Source organism: Melopsittacus undulatus, unplaced genomic scaffold, assembly GCF_012275295.1.
Source record: "Melopsittacus undulatus isolate bMelUnd1 unplaced genomic scaffold, bMelUnd1.mat.Z mat_scaffold_577_arrow_ctg1, whole genome shotgun sequence".
Taxonomy (NCBI): domain Eukaryota; kingdom Metazoa; phylum Chordata; class Aves; order Psittaciformes; family Psittaculidae; genus Melopsittacus; species Melopsittacus undulatus.
Genome location: NW_022994432.1, coordinates 1 through 22102, shown reverse-complemented (window position 1 = coordinate 22102; position 22102 = coordinate 1). Strand labels below are relative to the sequence as shown.

Genomic DNA, 22102 nt, shown 5'->3' with positions numbered 1-22102 from the left:
CAGAGCAGGATGCAGTACTGCAGGTGGGGTCTCACAAGAGCAGAGTAGAGGTGGAGAACCCCCTCATCACCACCCTCAACTTGCTGGCCAATGCTGCTTTTGACGCAGCCCAGCACACAGTTGGTTTCTGGGCTGCGAGCCCACACCACCGGCTCACGTGCAATTTCTCATCAACCAGCACCCCAAAGTCCTTTTCCTTAGCGCTGCTCTTCACCCATTCTCCGCCCATTCACACCCAAGGCCCTGCTGCAGCCCCAGCCCCCTCTTCCCACCCGTGAAAAACCCCAGCTGGTTTTGAAGAAGCCTCAGGGGAGTGGAGAGCCGGCAGCCACCCACCGCCCCCTCGTGCTGCGCCAGTGAGGAGAGGCGTGCGTGGGGACGGGGAAACCCAAACGGGGGACGGACAAAACAAGACAGCTCCACACACAAACCCCCCCTAAGCCTCCCAACCAGCGCCCGGCTCGGGTCAGTGCCCCAGGGACGGAGCCCCCATGCAGCGGTCGACCAAGGGCAGCTGACAGCCCCGCTACGCTGCAAGCCACCAACACCGTCACCCCGCTGTCAGCGCGCCGCTCTCCCGCGCTTGCGCGGCTCCTTAGCGCCTGCGTGCTGGGGAGCGAGGCGGGCGCCGCTGCTTTTGGAGGGCTTGCGGGCGCGAGGCGGCGGGCGGGTGGTTGCGGCGCGCTTGGTGAGGGGATTGTGGTCCCGCGGCGGGTGTTGGCTGCCCCCGGTTCCTCCCTTCAGGCACGGTGAGGCGGCACCGGGAAGGGGCAGGCGGACAGACAGGCAGATAGACAGTTAGATAGACAGATAGGTAGGTAGGTAGAAGAGAGCCGGCTGGGTTCCTCTGCCTCCTCATCGTTATGGCCGGCTCGGAGCAGCCGCCGCCGCGGCGGGAGGATAGCGAAGCGCCGCTGCCCATCGAGGACGCGGAGCTGGCGCTGGCCGGCATCAACATGCTCCTGAACAACGGCTTCCGCGAGTCCGACCAGCTCTTCAAGAAATACAGGTAGTCCTGACCGCCCCTCCACCGACCCATCGCTCCCTTCCTCTCTTCCCCAGGCGCAGTCCTCCAGCGCGGCCTCGGGCGCCCCCGCCGCCGCAGGTGGCCCGGCCTCGGCGCACCTGTCCCCTCCACCCACCTGCGCGACCGCGCCGGTCCCGTTCTCTATCCTCAGACTGCCTCCGCTACTCGGCGGGGCCATGAGGTGCGCAGGCACCCCCTCGTCCTCACCTCCCCTCCCCCGTTCCTTTACCCTGGGCAGGGGTTTTGGCGTGGGCAGCCTTGGCCCTTGCGTGGCTACTCGGAGCGGGTTGTTGTACACGGTCGCCGCCTCAGCCGGCGCTCTCTGTGGGGAAGGGGCACGCGTGATTCGCCGTCGTGGCGGTGGGTGAGAGGCTGCAGCTCCACGCTGAGGGGTCTGCGGTGTCGCCCTGTGGAAGGGCGGGGGCAGAAAGGGCCGGGCAGGGGTCGGTCGACGGGTCCCTCAGTGACAGCGCCCGCGTTTCGCTAGCGACCGCGAGTAAACACACACGTGTGCCTGGAGACGGCTCGGGGGGAAGAAGGGGAGTTTCGCTCCGGTGCTCATGTGTGATCTGATCCGTAAAAGCTACTGTGATTCTGTTCAGGCTGTAAGATTATGTTTATGATCCCTACGTGCGTCGTGTCAAGGTTTGTGCGTTAAGGAGTTATCCTGTAGGAATGTCGTTAACGCAACTGTGTTAAGTCTGTTTGAAAGAAGAGATTGCCCATACCTGCCCTTGCGTTTTGTCTGAGGACTAACGTGTTCCACCCAAGCTTGAGCTGCTGTAATTGCGCATACGTTTTGAATAATTAATATGCACTATGCTGTTGTTGTCTGTGTGATTAAAAAAGACTTGGACTTAAAATAGCACATCATAGCGATGGTGTACTTGTGTACTTAAATCTTACTTACAAAAAGGATGTCTGGACATAGAGTGGGGGCAGTGAGGCAAATTAACAAAGCCCCTCTTAAAGATAATAGACTGTGGCAGGTACACAGTGAAGTTATGATTCTAATATTAAGCATGCCATTCTGGTTTTAGTATATGCTACTGCATTACATAAGCAATGTAGTTGTGTGGAACTAACTGCAACATTGCAGGTGACAGGTTGGGTCCCTATTCTCCATTCCTCACATGCATAACATGCAGCTCACGTTCATATGGAGTTGCACCCTTACAAATTTCTTGAGTCTGTTAGGGCCCTCAGTTGTTTTAGGTATCTAAGGAGCCTGTTGGTTTTGGTTGTTTGCTTTTGTGTATTTTTTAAGGTGCTAGTTAAGGAGCACTTGATGAGGTTTACTCTTCTCCAGTTTCTGGTTGTGTTGTGCCATTGCTTTCTCTCAGTAGTGGGAATATGGAAATTCTAAATACATGATGCTTCTTACATTGTATAATAGTGCTAGGGAGTAAAGTTATTAAGATTCCTATTTTCAAAATGCAGTCTTCCCTTGAAAGGGTGAATAATGATCTTTTCTGCAAGATCTTGGCTATCTAGAAGATTTATTACTGATGATTTTATAAATGCAGACAGTTATCTTTTTTCATTTTTTTTTCAGGAGTGGGCTTTTGTTTGTTCAGTTTTTACCAAGAAATGCCTTTGAGTTCAGTTTGGTCTTGATACTACCTACCAGAAGTAAATAAGAGTTCCTTCATTAGATTAAGTAGTTTTTATGATTCAGAAATTGATAATTGCTGTCTTAGTTTTTTGAACGACTGTGAAAATCTCTGGCCCCATCTACCTCATCCCAGAATTCACAGCAGGGTTGTTCTTTCTGTGAACTAATAGACTTTAATTGAATGGCAGATGGCAGATTAGCTGTATGTTGAAACTCTGCTTTAGACGTGGTTTTGGAGATGTGCAGTGATGTCAACTTCTTTTTCCTAATGGTTTTTGGTTCCATGTTTCTATGTCCTTGGATATGTTCTTTCTTCAAGGACTTGAATAAAGTTGTTAATGTTTATTTGCATACAATCTTAATTTAGTATACTTTTGTTGGTACGTGCTTGATAATACGGAATAGAACCCATCCTAAGTGGGGCTGGTAAGCTGAATGAGCAGCTTTTGGGAGCTCTCCGTAGTTCAATGTGGATGTTAGTAATTTGCAGCACTAGAGCTCAGAGGTGTCTGATGAAATACAGCTTTTTGAACTCTATGTGAATGAGTGCTGTATTTTGAATGACCTTTCTTACAGAAAGTGTAAATTTTAGACTTCTGCCTAAGCAGGTAGTTTAGCTCTGTTTCAGAATCTGAACAGCTGTCAGATGAATCTTAGCAGGGGAGGGAGGAATAGTATTTATTTTTTCTTATGGGAACTGTTCAAGAACCTACATGTCTCTGGAAACTCAAGTATTCATCAGAACTTCAGTTTTGTTACCCACATTATTTAAACTAGTTAAAACTGTTCCTTAGAAACTACCTGTTTTGCTTCTGCTTTTTATTTGATTTTTTCTCTCCATATGCCACCTGAAGGATTTTTGTGAAAAATTAATTCATATCAGTGCTGCTATGTCTGTGGGCCAGTAGAGAGCCTTGATGAGATGAAGGACAGCTGCCATTCCAAAGAAGGAATGCTTGCTTTCTTACTCTGCATTTTTGCTTCTTCTAGAAGGCTGGCTGATGAGCCCAAAATCAGTTATATTTGAAAGCTGGTAATAATGCAGCCCTTGAGAAAAACAGAGTAGAAATTGCAGATGTGTTTCATGTGTATGACCACACCAGTAAGTGTTGCCTATGAAGAGTTGTGGTGCTTTGAAGAATGGTGGTACTTTGAAGTTACTGGCTAAAGAACCATTGTTTCTGTGTTTGTCATGGGTAAATAGCATTTTGTCTTTTGGTATTTAGAGCTCATGTATATTTATTTAGAATCTGAAGAAGTCAGATGAATGTGTCTGTTATATGTCAAATACTCTGTGCAGTTCCAATGATATGTTGTACCTCTATCAAGCAGTTAATGATTTGTCAGGTGTAGTTTGTGACTTCTTTTAGATTATACTATGAGGGAAGATTTGCCATCATGGGTTTGAAAAATCATCCGCAAGCAGCATCAACATGCTTTTCTTTAGGTGTATTTTTTTAAGAAGTCCGGATCCTTCACCTTCTGGTGGTGACAATGTTCTGAATTTGAACCGAATACCAGTGAGTGTAATGTTTTCATGAATCAGTGAGGGCACCACTCTCTTTAATGCTTGAACCTGTCTTGGGTCACTACACTGCTAACTCATATCTAGAACTGTCGAGTATTGATCTTTTTATTCAGCTTGAGCAATGCTGACACCATTCCAGTTCTCATCAGTTTAAACTTTGAGTACCTGCGAAAGCTGTAAGAGATGTGAAGGTTAACTAAGGATACCGCCACTAGAGATGAAGCCCACTGTCAGCCTATGGGATGGTGTAATTTTGGTGAGCAACCCTGGCACTAGCAAGAAAGCTGGAATTGGAGTGTTGTTTTTCCCCTTCTAGCTTTGTGGATTCCTAAACACTTAAGGAAGGAAGAAACTGTCAAAAGAATGTATTTTTAAGAGCATTTGCAATTCAGAAATGATTTTAAAACTTCCTCCAGCTAAGAGGAGGGAAAACTGTGTCAAATAGAACAGGAGCTTTGTAGCTGAATGTTGACTCACAACATAAAGCATAAGATCAGGGATATCATCTTACAAGAAATCCAACAATCTTCTGTCTCTTACCAGGGAAACATTTGAGTCTTTGCATGAATGACTAACTTCTGAGAAGGCTTGATAAAGTCTTCAGCTTGAATTTGAATGAAAAGAGGAATGGTACAAGATGGAGAAGTATAATGTACATAATAAGGTCATCTTCAAAGAAGAAAATAGGGATGATGTAGAGGAGATATGACTTTAAGACAAAATGTGTAAAGATTTGAAGAATGGAGTCGGTGTAGGAAAACACTGTACAACCTGCTAGGGTAAAGCAGGATGTCGTAGAGAAGAATGGAAAGTTGGAGGAAATGGGAAAGGAATGTAAAAAAGCTTAGTATGGTTACTTCAGAAACCTGACATTTTTAAAGTTATGACAGAGGAGTTGGAACTAGGTGCTATTAAGGTCCTTTCCAACCCTAACTATTCTATGATTTTTCTGTTACAGTGTACATATTAGCAGACATACAAACATTAGAAATTCCATTGGGGGTGATTGAACCTAATACTAGCAATTTAAAATTATGTCTGTGGCCAAAATACTTCTGGCCCAAATACAAGTTGAGACAAGGTGACATTAGGCCAGCATTGATAAGGAGGTAGATTATGGCCAGTGTGCGGGCAGTCTAACTGCTGTTGAAATTCTTATTTATGTAGTTTAGCAAAGGAACCATAAGAACAAAATGTAGTTTAGTAGATGTTTTGGTAGCTTCTGAAAAGATAAGGACTGCAGGGTGGGAACTGACGTAAGTCAGCTGGGAGAAGGATGATGGCATCTTGATCAGCAGTGTGAGAATTGAGTCATGTGTGCCCTTGTAGCATCCCTGTGTGGTGCTTTTTTATTGCAGTGATAGGCAGATGAGCAGTTGCTAGATGGATGCATAGAAAGGAGAGTTATATATGAGAGTAGTGATTTTTAGCAGCAATATTCTTAATGTGTAATAAATAGATATCGTAAGTGGGGTAAGATTTCATTGCTCAAGGCTATGCAGAGCCCATTATAGTAATAGTGAGACACGTAAAACCAGTGCCAATTTTCCAGTTATGTGGATAAATTAGAAAAAAAAATTAAGTGTTCTGCAGTTTAAATCTTGCAGACATAGGGTACATAGAGATGATTGCAGTGAATGTGAAGCTTAGTTTTGTGGCTCTAATGGCAGACATGGGTGTTGTTGCCAAAAGAAGTGATACAAAGAGTAAAGGGAGATCGAGAGATCCATCTGGATCCTCATTCAGAGCAAAATCTGGTGGCTAGAAGTCCAAGGGAAGATGACTGAAAGCTAACCCAAAATCTGAGTTTGTAACTGGGAAGTTAGAAGTCAGATTTGGTGGAGATGGTAGAAGAGGTGTGATATTAAGCAGATCTTATTTTAACTCTGAATGATACAGATATGGTAAAGACTCTTCACGCTTCCTAGTCACCCATTCTTTGATCTCGTAGTAAATTATTTCAGGTTACAGTGATGGGATGTGTATATTTTTGTTCTAATACACTTCAGGAGCTCGAAGATGTTAAGAAGTTACATGATGTCAGTTAAGTTACTATAGTTTGTCCGGGAAAGTAATTTCAGTCAGGTTAATTGAACCTACAATGGAAAAATAGTTTGGAAAAGTCCATAATTCTTATGGATTAAAGAGTGTGTAATTGAATAATTAGTACAAGTCAGTCAATATGACTAGATTGTGTGTCAGCTTTGTAACTACTTTTCAAAGTAAAGGTCCAATTTAAAATCCTTTTAATAATTCCCAGTGTTTTGATACTCCTGTGCATCTAATTAAAAGCCTGAAGTTAAAGCAAAGTAATTCCTTGTTAATATACAGAAAGAGAAGACAAATCCTGTAAGAACTGGATGGGACAGGGCCACAGAGTTCTTCTCTTTGTATTACTGAATTTCTCTTTTGATTATGTGTTTCTAGTGAAAATAGAAGTGTATAGTAAGGGCTCATCTAACAGTTAAAACTAATTTGGTCTGATTATGAAATAGAAACTAACCCTCGATCTGACATTTGCAGTTCTCGATGTATCTTACTTAATACTGTAATGCTTTCAGGATATATATATTGCCTTATTAATTTCATATATCAGTATTGTTTGTGCACTTGTGTAAACAGCTGTCTTATGTTTGTAGTCTTACAAATATTTTTTAGACTATATTCTAGAATAATCTGTGATGGAATAAAGACCAAAGGATTTGTATGTTGTTGCAGTATATTCCTTAACCTTGATATATAGGTTATATGTATTTCTGCTTGTTCTAAAATATTCAGTAGCTGCTTCTATATTTATCTGTGAACTTGCATGAATTCTTCTTTTTTAGTTATGCTTTACTGTCATGCTTTGGAGGAAAATAACTTGTTTTGTTTCAAATTTAGCATCACTGTGAGTATGATGATTGGAATTCGTAGTGGACTGTGTTTAATATAGCAGTGCCTAGAAGAGCAAGGAGGAAATGTTAGCAGGTTAATTACATAACATAAATTTAAACCTGAGCTAGGCTGTAGTAGCTTTAGAAGTGGTGTATTTGTAAGTGGAATACTATAATGGAAATGGCTGTAGAAAAAAGAAAATACTGAGGAGTAGCTGTTTTTTTTCTTTTGATGTGCTTCAGTTCTGATTTTTTTTTATGGTAAAATTGGGCTGTATGATCTCAGCCTTATACCAGGGCTTAAAACTTCTGAATGTTACCACTGTGGTCTTTTCCAGCCTAGTTGATTCTATGATACTGTGAGTATGAAAATGGGGCACAGCAAAAACCTTTCTTCTGACAGTGAATTACTGTCTTGGAGATATGCCATGAAATGAGGTGAATTAGTCAAGGTTTATTGGGAGGAGCAATATAACACCAGTTCATATACCTGAGAGAAAGATCTGCTTCAGTGCTCTTAAGCTTATGACTTCTGACTTAAGCATAGTTGTACATGCCAAATTTATTGATGCATACAACCTTTTACTTTGGTATCTTGTGGAAATGGTGTTAATAGCACATTTTCTTATAATAAAGATATCTTCTGAGTCCTTGTTTCATAGATGAGGTGCAAACAATATTTTACAAATACGTCTGGAGACAATTTTTCTTCATCTTTGAGCTAATTAAAAGCCTTGAGATTTTTCTTAATGGACATTACTGCTTCAAAGTAGTGTGGACAACCTGGGTAGTGCAGTGCCCCAATGTTCATTTGTATTCAGTTCCATAATTCCTGTCAACATCAATATGGCCTTTGGGTTGTTGTTGGTATTTTCTCAAGTGCGGTCTCATTTTTTTTGTATCTTTTTGGAATCTGTCAAAACATGTAAAATCATGTCTGATGCTGAAGGTCACTTAGAAGGAGTTTGAGCTGAGAGTTGTTTTCATGGAATTGTGCTTTTCTCAGAAGCTTACTGTCATCATTAGTCATGCCTTAGTGTTTACTGGGACAGTTCTTTGCTATTGCAAAGTGTTTTTTTTCCTAGCTCTTGAGGAAAAGATAACCCTAAACTGTTGAAGAATTTGTCAGCCAACAGAATATTGGCAACGATTGAACACTAAACCCAGTAGTTGTTTGAAACAGATTTTAAATGCTGAACTTACCTTAAAAAATGAACTTCCATAAAGCAGCAGCTATAGTCTCTACCCAGTGACTATGCAGGAATATGGTGGAAGTGTCTCATTTTCTTTAGTGATGGCACAAAAACTTTCTGAAGATCTCCTGTGGTAAAGTTCTTATGTTTTGTTTGCCAAACTCCATGGTCTCAGCAAAAGTATCTCTCAGGCACGGTATAATGTTATGCATCATGTTTTCTTGCTTCAGGGTCCTTATGCGCTACAACCCATATGTGCTGTAATGACAATGCTTTTTATAGACAGAGTGACTGAAAATTAAAAAGAAGTAATGTGCAATGTTTTACCTCATGTATTGCACTGGTGTTAACATCAGAATCATGTAGCTCCCCAGTTTTTTGTCATCTTTGATTGTATGGGATGAGCTGTTAGCAAAGTGAGCTACCAGTGTCAGAATGCAAGCAAGTGAAGCACTTTTGAAAGATCAGTTGAAAAGATAAGTATTTGGTGAAGAAACTTTGTTTCACTTGGACAAATTTTCATTGCTTGCAGTAGGTACTTCAGTATCTTTTGTAAGTTTGGAAGAGCAGTTGGCTCTCAACTGTAACTAGCTGCCTGTCTTAACATATTATTAAAATTTACCAAAAAGAAATATAAATTCTTTCAAAACGCTTATTTAAATGCTAATACCTTCACACACATAGAATTATAGAGTTGTTAGGGTTGGAAAGGATCTTAAGATCATATATAATTTCAACCCCCCTGCCATGGGCCAGGGATGCTTTGCACTAGATCACGTCACTCAAGGCTCTGTCCAGCCTGTCCTTGAACACTGCCAGGGATGGCGCATTTACCAGTTCTTTGGGCACACTCAGAAATGGGCTCTTGCAGTCCTAAAAAGAAAATCTGCTTTTTAAAAATGTCTGAATAGTATGCTTGAATTAGCATGTATATTGAGCTGTTGAAACAGCAGTATATGTATGCTCTTTGATTTTTCAACTGTATCCCCGTTTATTCCATTTTAGTAGTTTCACTCTCAAACATTGCCATTATTCAGGTTGCCCAGTATGAAAATATTGTTTCCATAAACAGCTAATTAGTTTGCCTCTAAAGCAGATTATTTTTTTATTATTTTTTAAGCTTCAGTAATTATTTCAACAACAGGAGGATCTTTGTCTAGAAATTAATAGAAAATGGAAAGTGGTCTGGAACTTAAGATGTTTTCATATGCAGCACTTTTACTATTCATTCTGTAACTCCACAATATTTATAGTTGGTTAATAAAACTTGCATCTTTCTTGCCAAGTTCTAAGGGATGCCTGGATGCTACTTCTGAGAGCCAAATGCATGTTACTAAGCTTGTTTGATTTGCTTATGCACATTTCAGAGAGGGGGAGAAAAGTATGTCGAAATCTTGGTACTGTTGTGCAAAGTCTTAACTAAAGTGTAACACAAAATTTACAAGTAATTTTTTCTGTAGGTGTTCAGATGCTGAAAGTTCAGTTACTTCATTAATTTAGTTTCTTTGGATCCATGCATGGTAGTGAAGTAACATCGTCAGTGTGGATGCACGCTTAATATTCAAGATGTGTGTTTTAAGGATCTTACTGGGAAGAGCAAACCTAATTAACTATTTCTTAAGTCGTATCTCGAGATGCCTACTGAAACATTTAATAATGAAATATTTGGTTTAATTTTGAGCTTCCTTAAAAGTATGATATAAGTGCAGGTTTTTACATCAGGGCATAAAATTGCTTGTACTGATCTGTTCTGCAGTTTTAGATTCATTGGTGTTGATAGTGCAGTAGGTATGACCTTGTAGGTATTGTTATGTGCTGTGGAGTTTGGTGGTAAGACTTGCTGTTGAACAGGTCCCATATGCCTCATGAATTGAAAACTATGAAAAGAGAGCCATGTACCTTCTGCAGCAAGAGTTCATGCTCAAAATGCCAGTTGCAGAAGTCTAACTTGAGTAGCTGATTACTCCTGCTCTGTGTAACACAGGTGTTGGTAGAGAATAGACCAGGTACTGAATAGCTGAAGCATTTGGTGGCAGTTGTTCTTTGATAGCCTGCCAACACAGGGGAAAATACTGAACCTGCTTTTCTTTTGAAAACATCATGGAAAAATGTGGCAAGTTATGTTGATCTTATATCTATACACATTGCTCAATTCTGGATGTACATATGGAAAAGGAAAGGTTTTCTGTTCTGACTTGCATTGCTTGCATTCATTGTTTATCTTTCTTTTTCTTTTGTTCATCTACTTGCTTTTAGGTATTTATGCTACATCAAAAAGTGAGAAAAGGTGGGGGGTGAATTATTGGCTTTATTGTTGACTTATAATAATTGTAATTACTTTGGTTGTAGGGTTTGGTTTTTTTTTTTCTTTTTCTAACAAACTCTTGTTTTATAATATGGGTTTATTACTGTAAATCCGTGTTGTACTAAGCTATATGCAACTTTCTCCGTGTTTTTCAAGTGCCTGTCCTATTTTCAAAGGCTATTTTAATCTGAATCTTGCAGAGTTAAGTTGGAAGCAGTGTTAAAATCCTGTACTATAGCAATATATGTACCTGTAGCATAAATGTTACCTGTTCTTAAATCTTGGGAGTCAGTGTTTTGTATAACCTGGCAGCCCACTGCTGAACAATGTGGGTCAATAGTACTGCTGAGATCCTGAAATTACTGTTTCAAGTGCCTTCTGTGTGACATTACTGGAGCCTTGTGGTCTATGTAACTGCGGTAGTCCTGCAGCTTGCAACCTGTCCCATATATTACCAAGATTTTGCTTGCCTGAGTTTTTTGATCTAGCAGTTGATTTTACCCTTTTGAAATACTCCCACAGACAGAATAGGTGAAGCATCTTGAAAACTATTCCACTTAGTTTTTGTGGACATGTAAGATACATATTCTGGACTTGAAGCAGTACAGCTATAAACTCATAAGCCTTGTGAGAACTTTGCATTTCCAACATCTTTATGTTAGGTGGCATATGCTTATTTTTTTTATTCTGGGTAGATTAACTTAAATTCTTTGGAAGAGGGAGAAGTGGGAATCACTTCATGGAATCAGGTAATGTATTTCTGCTAGGTCAAAATTGTAGTGATGGGTTACAAAAGGAGAGTAGAATTTGCAGATTTTAGATTTTCTACAGCTCCTTTTTTACCTGCACTGAATGCATTTTGGTGGTGGTGGTTTCTCTTAACAACCACATCTTAATGCTTAATTTTTGTTTTTTTTTAAGTCAAATTCAGTTTAATAAAATGATGATGTTTTTGCCTTTCCATTTCAATCATATCTTGCAGGATATATTTGTTTGTAACTTGATACAGACCCCCAAGATTTATTTACAGATCTATAAGTTAAAATCAAGAAATGCAATATCTATCTTTATGATAGGATATATATGCAAATATAGTAACTACATTTTGTTTTCTTTACAGAAACCATAGTCCATTAATGAGTTTTGGAGCCAGTTTTGTCAGTTTTTTGGTGAGTAGCTGAGAGCAGACAGTATAAACCTCTTCTTTTTTTGTTAATGTTTATGTGTATGCATGTGTTCATAATGGTTGATACTTTGTTCATTTTTATGAGGCTGTTTTCAAATGTTTAGATTAAATGTAGCTACAAAACAAATCATTATTATAAAACTTGTTTATTCATCTGTTTTAAATATAAAGGTTCTGTGATTTAGCTTGTCAAATATGAAATATTTGTGTTCCATTAAATAATAATGGAACCATAATAAAGGCCTCTCTTAAGTGAGCACTAGAGGTTTTATTAAAACAATACTCATAACTACTATTTTGTTCATAGCTTTTGCTATTGAAAATTTCTCCATCCATATTGCCTAGTGAAAGTTGTTAGTTCAGTCCATTCACATTGCTTCACAGAACAGAGTAGAACTGACAATATTGACTAAAGAGTCATAATGGGCCTGTTAATGCTTTTGTGATCTGCAGACTTGGTGTCTTCCAAGCCATGAAGAAGGACTCATAATGAGTGTGTTAAATGCTTTTCTTTTTTAATGTATTAAAAATGATAATATCTTGTATAAAAAATGAGCAGGTGTATTAGAAAATGTTTAGATCTTGGTTTTTAGACTGTCCTTACTCTGACTTTGGTGCTTAATTTTAGATAACACCAGAAATCATCTATGGTAATATTACCTTTTTTTAAGGGCAGAATTTATTATAATATGCCACATATAGGTAAGTTGTAAATGAAATTAATTAGAATTTTCTCTAATGTTTGTAGACTGTGCAATATGGGAAAAATTTACTGGTTAGGAAACCTGGGGCATAAGCATATGCTTCTAAGACCATAGAGAGAGAAAGGAAAGAAGGCGAATCTCAGGCTTGCTTATCTGAATTGATGTGCTGAACCAGTGTAACATCACAATGCAGCATCAGTGGATCTTGGAAATATCTTGCTTAGCTACTGTTCTAAATATAGCATCAATGCTTTCTATGTTGCTTTCATTCAGAGCTTTCGTTTAATAAAGCATCAGGAAAAGAAGTTAGTTGTCCTGGAATTCTTTTGAAATTGATTCAGCAGTAGCTGGAGTAGGATGTGGGTTTTTCCTTCATACATGTGTAGGAACCATGGTTGTTATTTTGAAATAGCTGTTACTTGTTACTGGCTTTGGAGGCCTGTTACATGGATGAATTGTATAAAAGCAGTAATCTGCACAGATGCAAATCATGCCTTAGAATAATAAAAAAATAATTTATTTGAATTTTTCTTCTGATTAATGTGACAGCACATTCAGTTTGACTGCATGTGAAGCTTTAAGACAAGGGGTTAGGACTTAATATGTTCTGATTTGTCTTGAAATTTTGGTGAAGTACTCTCAAATACGTAGTTCGTTTTTTTCTGTGTAAAAGTATGTGTACTGATCTGTGTGTATTAATATTCTTGACATTAAGTTTTAATGTCAGGTTTTCATAGGAACTTTTACTATCCTATAGCTTTTATAGAAATGAAAATATTTGACTTTTATCATTCAAAGGTGTTTGTGTTTTGGTAGAATGCCATGATGACGTTTGAAGAAGAAAAAATGCAGCTAGCCTGTGATGACTTAAAGGCGACAGAGAAGCTTTGTGAAAGTGAAGAAGCTGGAGTTATAGAAACAATCAAGAATAAAATTAAAAAAAATGTAAGAATATTATTTGTAAGACATGGAACTATGTATTGATAAACATTTCTAGGATTTCCTTTCTGGTTTTGTATTTTGAATTGGTGATTTTTGATATGTGAAAAGCAGTTCAGATCAATTTAAATTTAGAAATTAAGTAAAATATTCTGTTTGGATTTCCTAATTATCATAAAATATTTAGAGTCAGTAATCTGTCTTCTAAAGCAGCAGGTTGTGTTGATGTTAGTAATTTTTTTAACACATCAAATTAGTGTCCTGCTGGAAGTATTTCAGGAAGCTTGTAGCCCATCTAATTGAGGCTAACTTTAATTCATACATGCTCTAGTAACAGTTTAAAGTTGTGATGTTGAGGCTGCATAGTGCTGTGTGCCAGGGAATTTTCTTTCCTTTTTTTAGACTTTTTATTCTAAGTAAGAATAAAGCATGCAGATTGAGAACTAGTTGAAGCAGTCATACAGAAACATCCAGTGAGTGGCCTGCCTATTGTGACATAGCAGATCTACAGCAGAAGCAGCAGCCATTTCTCTTCAGTATTTAGTTTACTTAGTAAAAAGTACTGAATGCGACATATTTAATTCTCTGCTCTTTAGAGGCTCTGCATTTTCTCTGTCACTTATCATATACTCCTTTCTGTGCTCTTGCTATCTGACATCTTTTAGTTGCATGTCTGATGTCGTTAATAATAATGAAATGAAATTGAAATCTGTTCTGAGTATTTGTAGAATCTTAAGGAAAATATTTGGTAGTATATATGTAAGATTTCCTCGTTTGTTAAGTAGGATCTTGCTTGATGACCTGTCAAAGAAACTTTTGCACTTGAAAATACTGAGTTAAATTAGTAGCAGTAGTACCACTTCAAGTTAGTTTTGGATTTTGTTAATTTTTTAGATTGATTAGTATTCTGTGTTATCTTTGTTAACATTTTTCTGTGCTGTGTTTGTATATTCCAAACAGGTTGATGGACGAAAATCCACTCTATCCATGATAGATCGTCTACAAAGACAAATAATTGTAGCAGACTGTCAAGTCTACTTGGCTGTGCTCTCATTTGTAAAACAAGAGTTATCAGGTGTGCTGGGGCTTTAAGGCTTAGATACTTATTTTTGTATGATATCTTTTTAATAAAGTTTGATCATAAAGTGTCAGTATGACTGTTAGTAAAGATGATTTTTTTTTGTAAGAAAGAGCATAATTCCATTTGAAACATTCCAAGACTGGTACACTTGCAGATGTACTGCCTACCTATGTGTAAGAAGTAGTATGATAAAATGAATTGTATTACAGATTACAGATTTATGCTTTTTTTTCACACCAGTAATTATATACAACCTATTCTCCTTAGACTGGAATTCCTTGCATGTTCCCGTAGAAGCATTTGAGGAGTTGGTACAAAGATGGTAGCATCTGCATGCTTCATGTGGTCTATAAGATAAAAGAGGTCGTAAGTCCAGGCCACTGGGAAAATCCTAATGTTCCATATGCATTCTGTTTGTGGCAACTCAGGGAGGTGACAAACTGCCAGTGAAAGTAATCTTAAATGGATTGTGGTGAAGATGGAACTGCTGAATTGGTTGTTATTCTCTGGTCACCAAAGTGTGTCCTTGCGTGCCCAAGAGGTTAATCCTGTCATGTTGAATTCAAACCTCCTTCACTCTGCTGCAAATCTGTTTCTAATGTTCTCTTGCATTCCTGGTTTTCTTGAACAATCCTAAAACATGCCTTCATTCATTAGTTTATAGAAAATGAGGTCAGGATCATATACAAAGTGAGCACATTCCCAGATTCTTAACAAATAAATTATATCAGACCAAATTGACAGCAAAAACCCTGCTGAAAGGAATTGGGGAAATAACATTCAGATTATTTAAAATAACACTAAGATCTTCAGTTAAGGGCATAATTTCTGTGATGTGCAGACTTGGTTTCTTCCAAGCCATCAAGAAAGTGGTTGTTCTAGCCAGCAGATATTCAGTGGATTTATCCATCTGCTTCATGTGTAGTGCTGCAGGAAGGTTTTCTTACTGTTCTGGTGCGATTCTGGGTTTTCATTTGTGTTTGGGTTTTGGTTTGGTTTTGGGTTTTTTTACTGTTGGTGGTTTGTTCAGTTCGTTTTTTTGGGGGGGGCGGGGGAAGGGCTCTCCCTTGAAGTTGTTTTCTTATTTCAGTATGTATTCTGCAGCTGCATAACTGGGGTTGGATACTGTAGCTGAGAGTGGTGTCTGTTCCCTTTCTCCTGTGCTGCTCAGAGAACTGAAATAGAAACTGAAACAGAGTACTGCAGGATATGTGATATATTTGGGTTACTCTACTCAGTAAACAGTACCCCTGAAATCTGTAGTTAAATACCACCTCAGCAACTTATTGCTATTACTGAATTGTTCATTATTTCAGCTTTTTTGATGATAGTATCTGTCTGATTATGTATAAAACATCTTTTTTTACTGTATTTCTGTATCAAAATGGCAACCAGGTTATTGAAATGAGCATGATTTTCAAAAAAACACAACCAACCCACCAAAAAACAACCCCCCCAGACACCAACAACAAAAAAAAACCCAAACAAAACCACCCCCAAAAAGCAAAATATCTTCTTCAAAGGCAGACAAATATTTCTGATCAGTGGATGGATTAAATGTTTCTTGTTTTTCTTCCTGGAAGAGTTTGACAAGAAGCATATGATGACATGCAAGCTGCTTTCTCATGTGCCTAACACATTTTAGATTTTCTTTTCCACCCTCATGGATGTATTACAGATAGTTTCATCATAAAATTAGTAACACAGCAACATACATTAGCTTCCCACAGCAATATTGAACTACGTTTTCTTGATACTTACCACTGCTGTCATGCACCTTTCCACTTTCCCATCATGGTGGGAAATCCGCTCACTGGTTGGGCTTGTTTCAATGTTTACGTTTAAAAACTCAGAAATACGTTATTTTAATTTGTTAGATTGTTTTATTTTAGTATATCAAATCTAATGGGGTTATGCTGTGTTAGTGAACTGCTAATGGCAGCACAATTACAGAAGCAAAGCCTAAAACTTTTTTGACATTATACACTTTACATTTGATGCATGCATCTAAGCACAGTAATTAGCTATTAGCAGAAACACTATCTGTAGGATAAGTAGAATGTGGGGTTTTCCCTCATTTGTCTGCTGCATTGCTGTGCATAGTTGCATGAACATTAATTTTGTGGTTAACCACATCACTTTTAAAGTATTCTGTGCAGCCAGAAAGTGACCTAATTCCTTAAAACTGAAGTAACGTTGGTCTTATAATGCAGCTGAATCATGACAGGGGTTTACATTTTTTATTATAACACTTTAATATGGAACTCAAGACAGGAGTTTTTTTTTTAATACTTCAGGTTCAGGTTGACAGAACCCTCCTGTCACAACTGAGAATACAAATTTTGCAGTTTTTCTCAGTGCAGTTTTGCAAGAATGTCAAACTAGCTTCACTCTCTCTTTGTACAAGAAGAATCAAAAAATGGGTAGTCTGGTCTGTGATGGTGCTTTCTCTAGAAATGGTTTTGGTTTTTAATTGGAAGGATTTTGTCAAAGATGTCAAAGGCTTAAAAAGAGTGGTTAAGTATTAATAGTGTTCTCCTTTTCATTGAAACACCCTACCTGTTATGATCTAATTCTGGCATCACTTATAACACTGATCCCTGTAAATTTGGTAATTGTTTAGAATGCTGCTGCTATAACCATGTTTTTGTTTTCTCTGATTTTTAGATAACACTTTTGTTACTACGATTCCAAACTCTCAGTGCTCTATCACAGACAAAATGCTGGTGTTTGCTTTTACAGTTAATACGCAGAAGTATATTCTCTGTTTGCTATCTCATTACCACTTGTCATTATCCAAGGGTGTGTTATAACCAGGATGAATGCTGTATAAATAGGCAAACCGGACATCTTCATCTTTTGGTGTCATGCCTTCTTTACCCTCCTGTATAGAGGGTAATGAGACTGAAAATTCTCTCATTCTCAACTGAGGAATGCTCAAGACCAGATTCTTTTGAATTTAGGTACCCGCTTGCATTTGAAATTGAGAAAATTAGGTAACTGAAAAATGTTTTTAAGCCATAAAATTTATGCATTCTTTTTTTTCTATGATTTTTTTCTTAATTACAAGGTACTGTGTTCATATGAGGAATAAGAAGGCAGTGTTGAAAATCTTACTATGTAGTCTGAAAGAAGGGGGTTTCTTAGGATTTTCCCATCAACTGTCTTATTAACATCCTTTGGATTTAAGAGGTGTAATCTCTTCTCTGACTTTTGCTTCTCTGTTTGCCAAGCAGCCATTTCATTTCCACTTTATAGTGAAGCAGAATCCAGCATGACATTCTTTGATTTCTCTGTTTCTTTCTGACAGTTGTATTGCTACATATCTGAGGGGAAGTCTCTTTGTATTGCAGGCTGGTTTTAAGTCTCTGGTTGAAAAGCACTTGAGTTTGTAGTGCCCAGTATGAAAGAGCTTTTCAAGAGGCCAGTGACTGTGGTAGAATCCTTTATACAATAAGTCAATGCAAATAGAACATCTTAGGATTTGTGAAATAGCATTTGCTACTTACCATGTTCTACTTTTGAAATGTGTCCTTTTTTTTCCTTGATTTGATTTTTTCTTTTGACCTTTTTTTTTTTAGCATACATAAAAGGTGGGTGGATACTCCGAAAAGCCTGGAAAATTTACAATAAATGCTATACGGACATTAATACACTTCAGGAAATATATCAGAAGAAAACAACTCAGGAATCCTTGACTTCTGATGCTGCAAATGATAATCAATATTGCTGCAGAAGGGTGTAACGGAGGATTCGCTAAACAGACTGAAAGGTGCTGTTAGCTTTTGGATATGGACTTTTTCATCTTTGCATATCCATGGTGCCCCCAAACCTGCTCAAAATCATCAACATGCTGGGTTTTCCTGGAGACCGCCTACAGGGGCTTTCCTTCACTGATGTATGCAAGTGAAAGTAAGACATGAAGGCCCCTTTAGCTACGTGAGTAGCTATATTGAAATGCTTTGGTAGATAACTTAGTACTAGAAGTAAGTTACTGGAAAAAAGTCAAAAGCAAAAAGTCATGTTGCTTTAAAGGAAACACACCAGGTAAAATAAACTTGTATGTTTGTTTAACATGCCATGGTTTAATAAATTTGTTCACTTCCTATTGTGTAAGGTCTCTCTGCTGTTAGTTATTTACGTATATGTGGGGTTTGTTAGTGTTTTGCTGTATTCTTCAGTACCTTCAGACCTAATGTCTGGTAATTTACATGCCAGCAGAGTAAATGAAAGCACTTCCTGAAGGCTGAGTAAATTTACCTGAGTTATATTCCTCCGCTATGGAGAGTATACTATTTTGTATGAGTCACTGAGCTCACTTGGCTGTTTATCCTTACTATTAGCCAAGGATTTTTTCCAGTTTATTTTTAATTTTAGCATCTGGGTAAAATGGGATGTTCCCTTACAGTATTTTTAGAGTATTCTTTTGTGTACACTTTTTCCTAAGCATTCATACTGCATTCAGTTTTTTTCAATGTGAAGGGTTAGCCAGAACTAATTTAAACTACCTTCATAAATTGGTTTATTATTCCTTTATCTCTAAATAAATGCTTTTATTATGGGACCTACTGCAAGTACCATCAGATGTTGCTTTTGAAACATTGACAGTAGAGCTCAGGTCTCTTCTTTGAGAAGGGTTTGATTTCTGATTAAGAAAGCTTAAGATTAAATGCTCCTGTTGATTTGTTCTTTCTCCTTTTTGGGAAGGGAAAATCGTATTTTTCAGGGTGTTTCTTCCTTCCGATGTTCTTGGAATTCTTTATGCTCTGCCCTTGTTTCCAGGAGCAATGTGGGTCATGTAGATATCTGCTCTTCTGAACAATAGATGTATTTCTTTTTGACATTAATTTCAAGTGTGTCTGCTGATGTCTGTTTAGCTTTGTTGGTTTTGTTTAGTTTGGATTTTGTTGTTTTGGGGTTTTTTTTTCCCCTGTAATTAACAACTCATCTTTGAAGTTTTCCTTGTGGTTTTTTCTTTTTAAGAATCTAGAGTTCTAAAGGTTCAACTGCTTTGATGGTATGAGCTTGTTACTTTACCTCTGAATAATGTGCACTGCATTGTATGTTCAGGTGCAGTTTAGAAGCACATTGATATATGCAATAGTATTGTGTTTGTTCTAAAGCCAGGTTGTATAGGAAAAGATTCATATCTATCTGTCTTTCAGAATCATGTAAAAATTTAAGTTGTATAATGTTCTACTGTGTAGAATGTTGTCCTTAGATTTCTCTTTAAGAGCTGTAATCCTTTTTGCCCTTATGTTTCTTTTAGATTAGCTCTGTTGTGGTACCACACAGTTGTTCGTCCCTTTTTTGCCCTTGATGGCAGCGATAACAAGGCAGGATTGAAAGAGGCAAAAGAAATTCTTGCAAAAAAAGAATCTGCTTATCCAAATTCTTCTCTGTTCATGTTCTTCAAGGGAAGGATACAGCGATTAGAGGTATTGCATGTTGTCTTCTTTTGACCGATTTCTGTTCCCCACCCTTCGTTATGTTATGTTTTTCTGATGTGAATGACTTGTGCAAGCTTCAGCAAATTGTGACTGAGGAAAAAATAACATGGAAAGATAAGAAGAAAGCAGTAACTCTTTCCCAGTTTCAGTTTCACATGCCAAACCTGATCTTCTTCTACTTTTGTCTGAATTAATTGATACATTTAGAAAGCATAAAGGAGGCTAAAAGGAAGTGCTTTTGGTCACTCATGAGTTTCTTGTGGTATAAATAGCTTTTTCAGTTTTGCTTGTCAAGCTAAAATCTGAGTATGTATCTGCTGCGTACGCAGCATTTCTCTTTCCCTTTTCATTCTTATGCACTGTTCATATACAGATAATTATCTGCAATAATTGCCCTCAGATAACTGGTTCTGCTTTTAAGAGGTCAACCCAGGATGTTTTCTGTTGTGAAGGTTGAGCTCTGACCCAAGTAGGAATATATTCACTGAAAATGTGTTTGTGAATGCTGTTGCAGAGTGTTATTCAAACACTGAAGTTGCAGTCATGGGTTTTGGCAAAGTTATTCTTTAAGAATCTGTGATAATAGAAGATGATGGTGAGTACTTTAAAGTAGGCAACTCTCAGCTGCTGCTTTTGTCAAACTAGGATATTTCTAGTGCAGTCACACTAACAAGAAAAGCCAGTACAAGAGCACAAACCCAGAATGTTCAGACCCTTCATCTCAATGTCATAATTACAAGAGCTAATCCAGTTCTTAATGCTGATGGTCAGCGGGTTAAAACTTAAACGGGGGAAGTTTAGATTGGATATAAGGAAGAAGTTCTTTACTGTGAGGGTGGTGAGGTACTGGAATGGGTTGCCCAAGGAGGTTGTGAATGCTCCATTCTTGGCAGTGTTCAAGGCCAGGTTGGACAGAGTCTTGAGTGACACTGTTTAGTGTGAAGTGTCCCTGCCCATGGCAGGGGGGTTGGAACTAGATGATCTTAAGGTCCTTTCCAACCTTGGCTATTCTATGATTTTTTGCTAAGGTTTGCAGTTAACTTTCAAATACAGCTCAATATTTTGAGAGAGGTAACAACAATAACAGAACAGAGGGGCAGGCTTCATTCTTGCATGGGATTTGGATGTTGATTTTTTTAGGGGGGAATTACACTGTCATGGGCAAGCTGTCAGTCATTAGAAGTATGGCTGTTTTCTGAGTGGAAAGACATTAGTGGTTTTTGCTCAATTATATGATTATTACATTTTAGAGGTAAAAGTCAAATATGTTAGGACTGGCTACACAATAAATGCAAGTGTAGTTACAATTATAAATATGTTGATTGTCAGAGTATGACTTGGCATTTGCAACTCCCCACCCTCCCTTCAATTTCATGTTTAATGTAATGAATAAAATACAGTTGATTCTTCTGACTTCCAGGGCAAGTAGGGCAGAAGTTTAAACGTAAGTCCTAAGCAAGCGGTGTATATGTTTTTATGTGTAAATAGGATAGCTTTGGGATGATTGTCAGTTTTTTATAGTCAGTCCGTTTCTGGAGCATATTTATGTTTCAGAGGAGAGGATTTTTTTTCATGTTACCTTATAGTGTTTGTGCATTAAATGATGCAGGATGTAGATACCAGAGTTTATCTCAAAGTGAAATAGTTTGTGCCAGAGACAGCGTGGCCATGTTGATGAAATCAGTTAGCTTAGGCAGGCAGAATGCTGTGCATTGTGCTATGTAGCCAAGCCCTTAGTCAGCAGAACGCTTAGTGGTTGCTAATGGGAATTAAAATGTCACTTTGCTATTCATGTGTGTATTTGCATGAGAACTTTTCCATTCACAGCCTCTTCCCCCTTGCCCTCCCTGCACCACATATCCTTGTTCTAAGTGATACTGTATCAATCAGGCTTTGCTGTGTCTAAATGTCTCATGCTTTTCTGTAGACTCTAGGAATTTACAAGCTTAATTTGCTCAAATGTTGTTGCCGTAATAGTGAAGGCAGATTTGTATCTGGTGGCAGTGGTGCAGGGTGCTGCACTGGATTCCTGCATGGTGCACCTCCGGTTACATCTGTTGACATTTATACATTCTGAACCAGAAGTGCGCATAAATTCTTACATTACAAAATGATACACTGAGTTGTAATGTGCACATAATGTCCAAGACAGGTGAAGGAGAGCTTGTGCAAAGTCCTGGGAAGTGCTTTTATGGCCT

At 38.4% G+C, this 22102-nt stretch overlaps 1 pseudogene across 1 annotated transcript; it reads left to right on the top strand.

Annotated features, from left to right (window-relative positions):
• Positions 1 to 664: 664 nt before the first annotated feature.
• LOC117438730 (tetratricopeptide repeat protein 39C-like) lies at positions 665 to 19892 on the top strand (annotated as a pseudogene). Its single transcript, XR_004550963.1, has 6 exons — positions 665 to 1009; positions 11665 to 11713; positions 13251 to 13379; positions 14334 to 14448; positions 18036 to 18393; positions 19724 to 19892. The product of XR_004550963.1 is annotated as a tetratricopeptide repeat protein 39C-like (transcript).
• The last annotated feature ends 2210 nt before the right edge of the window (positions 19893 to 22102 follow it).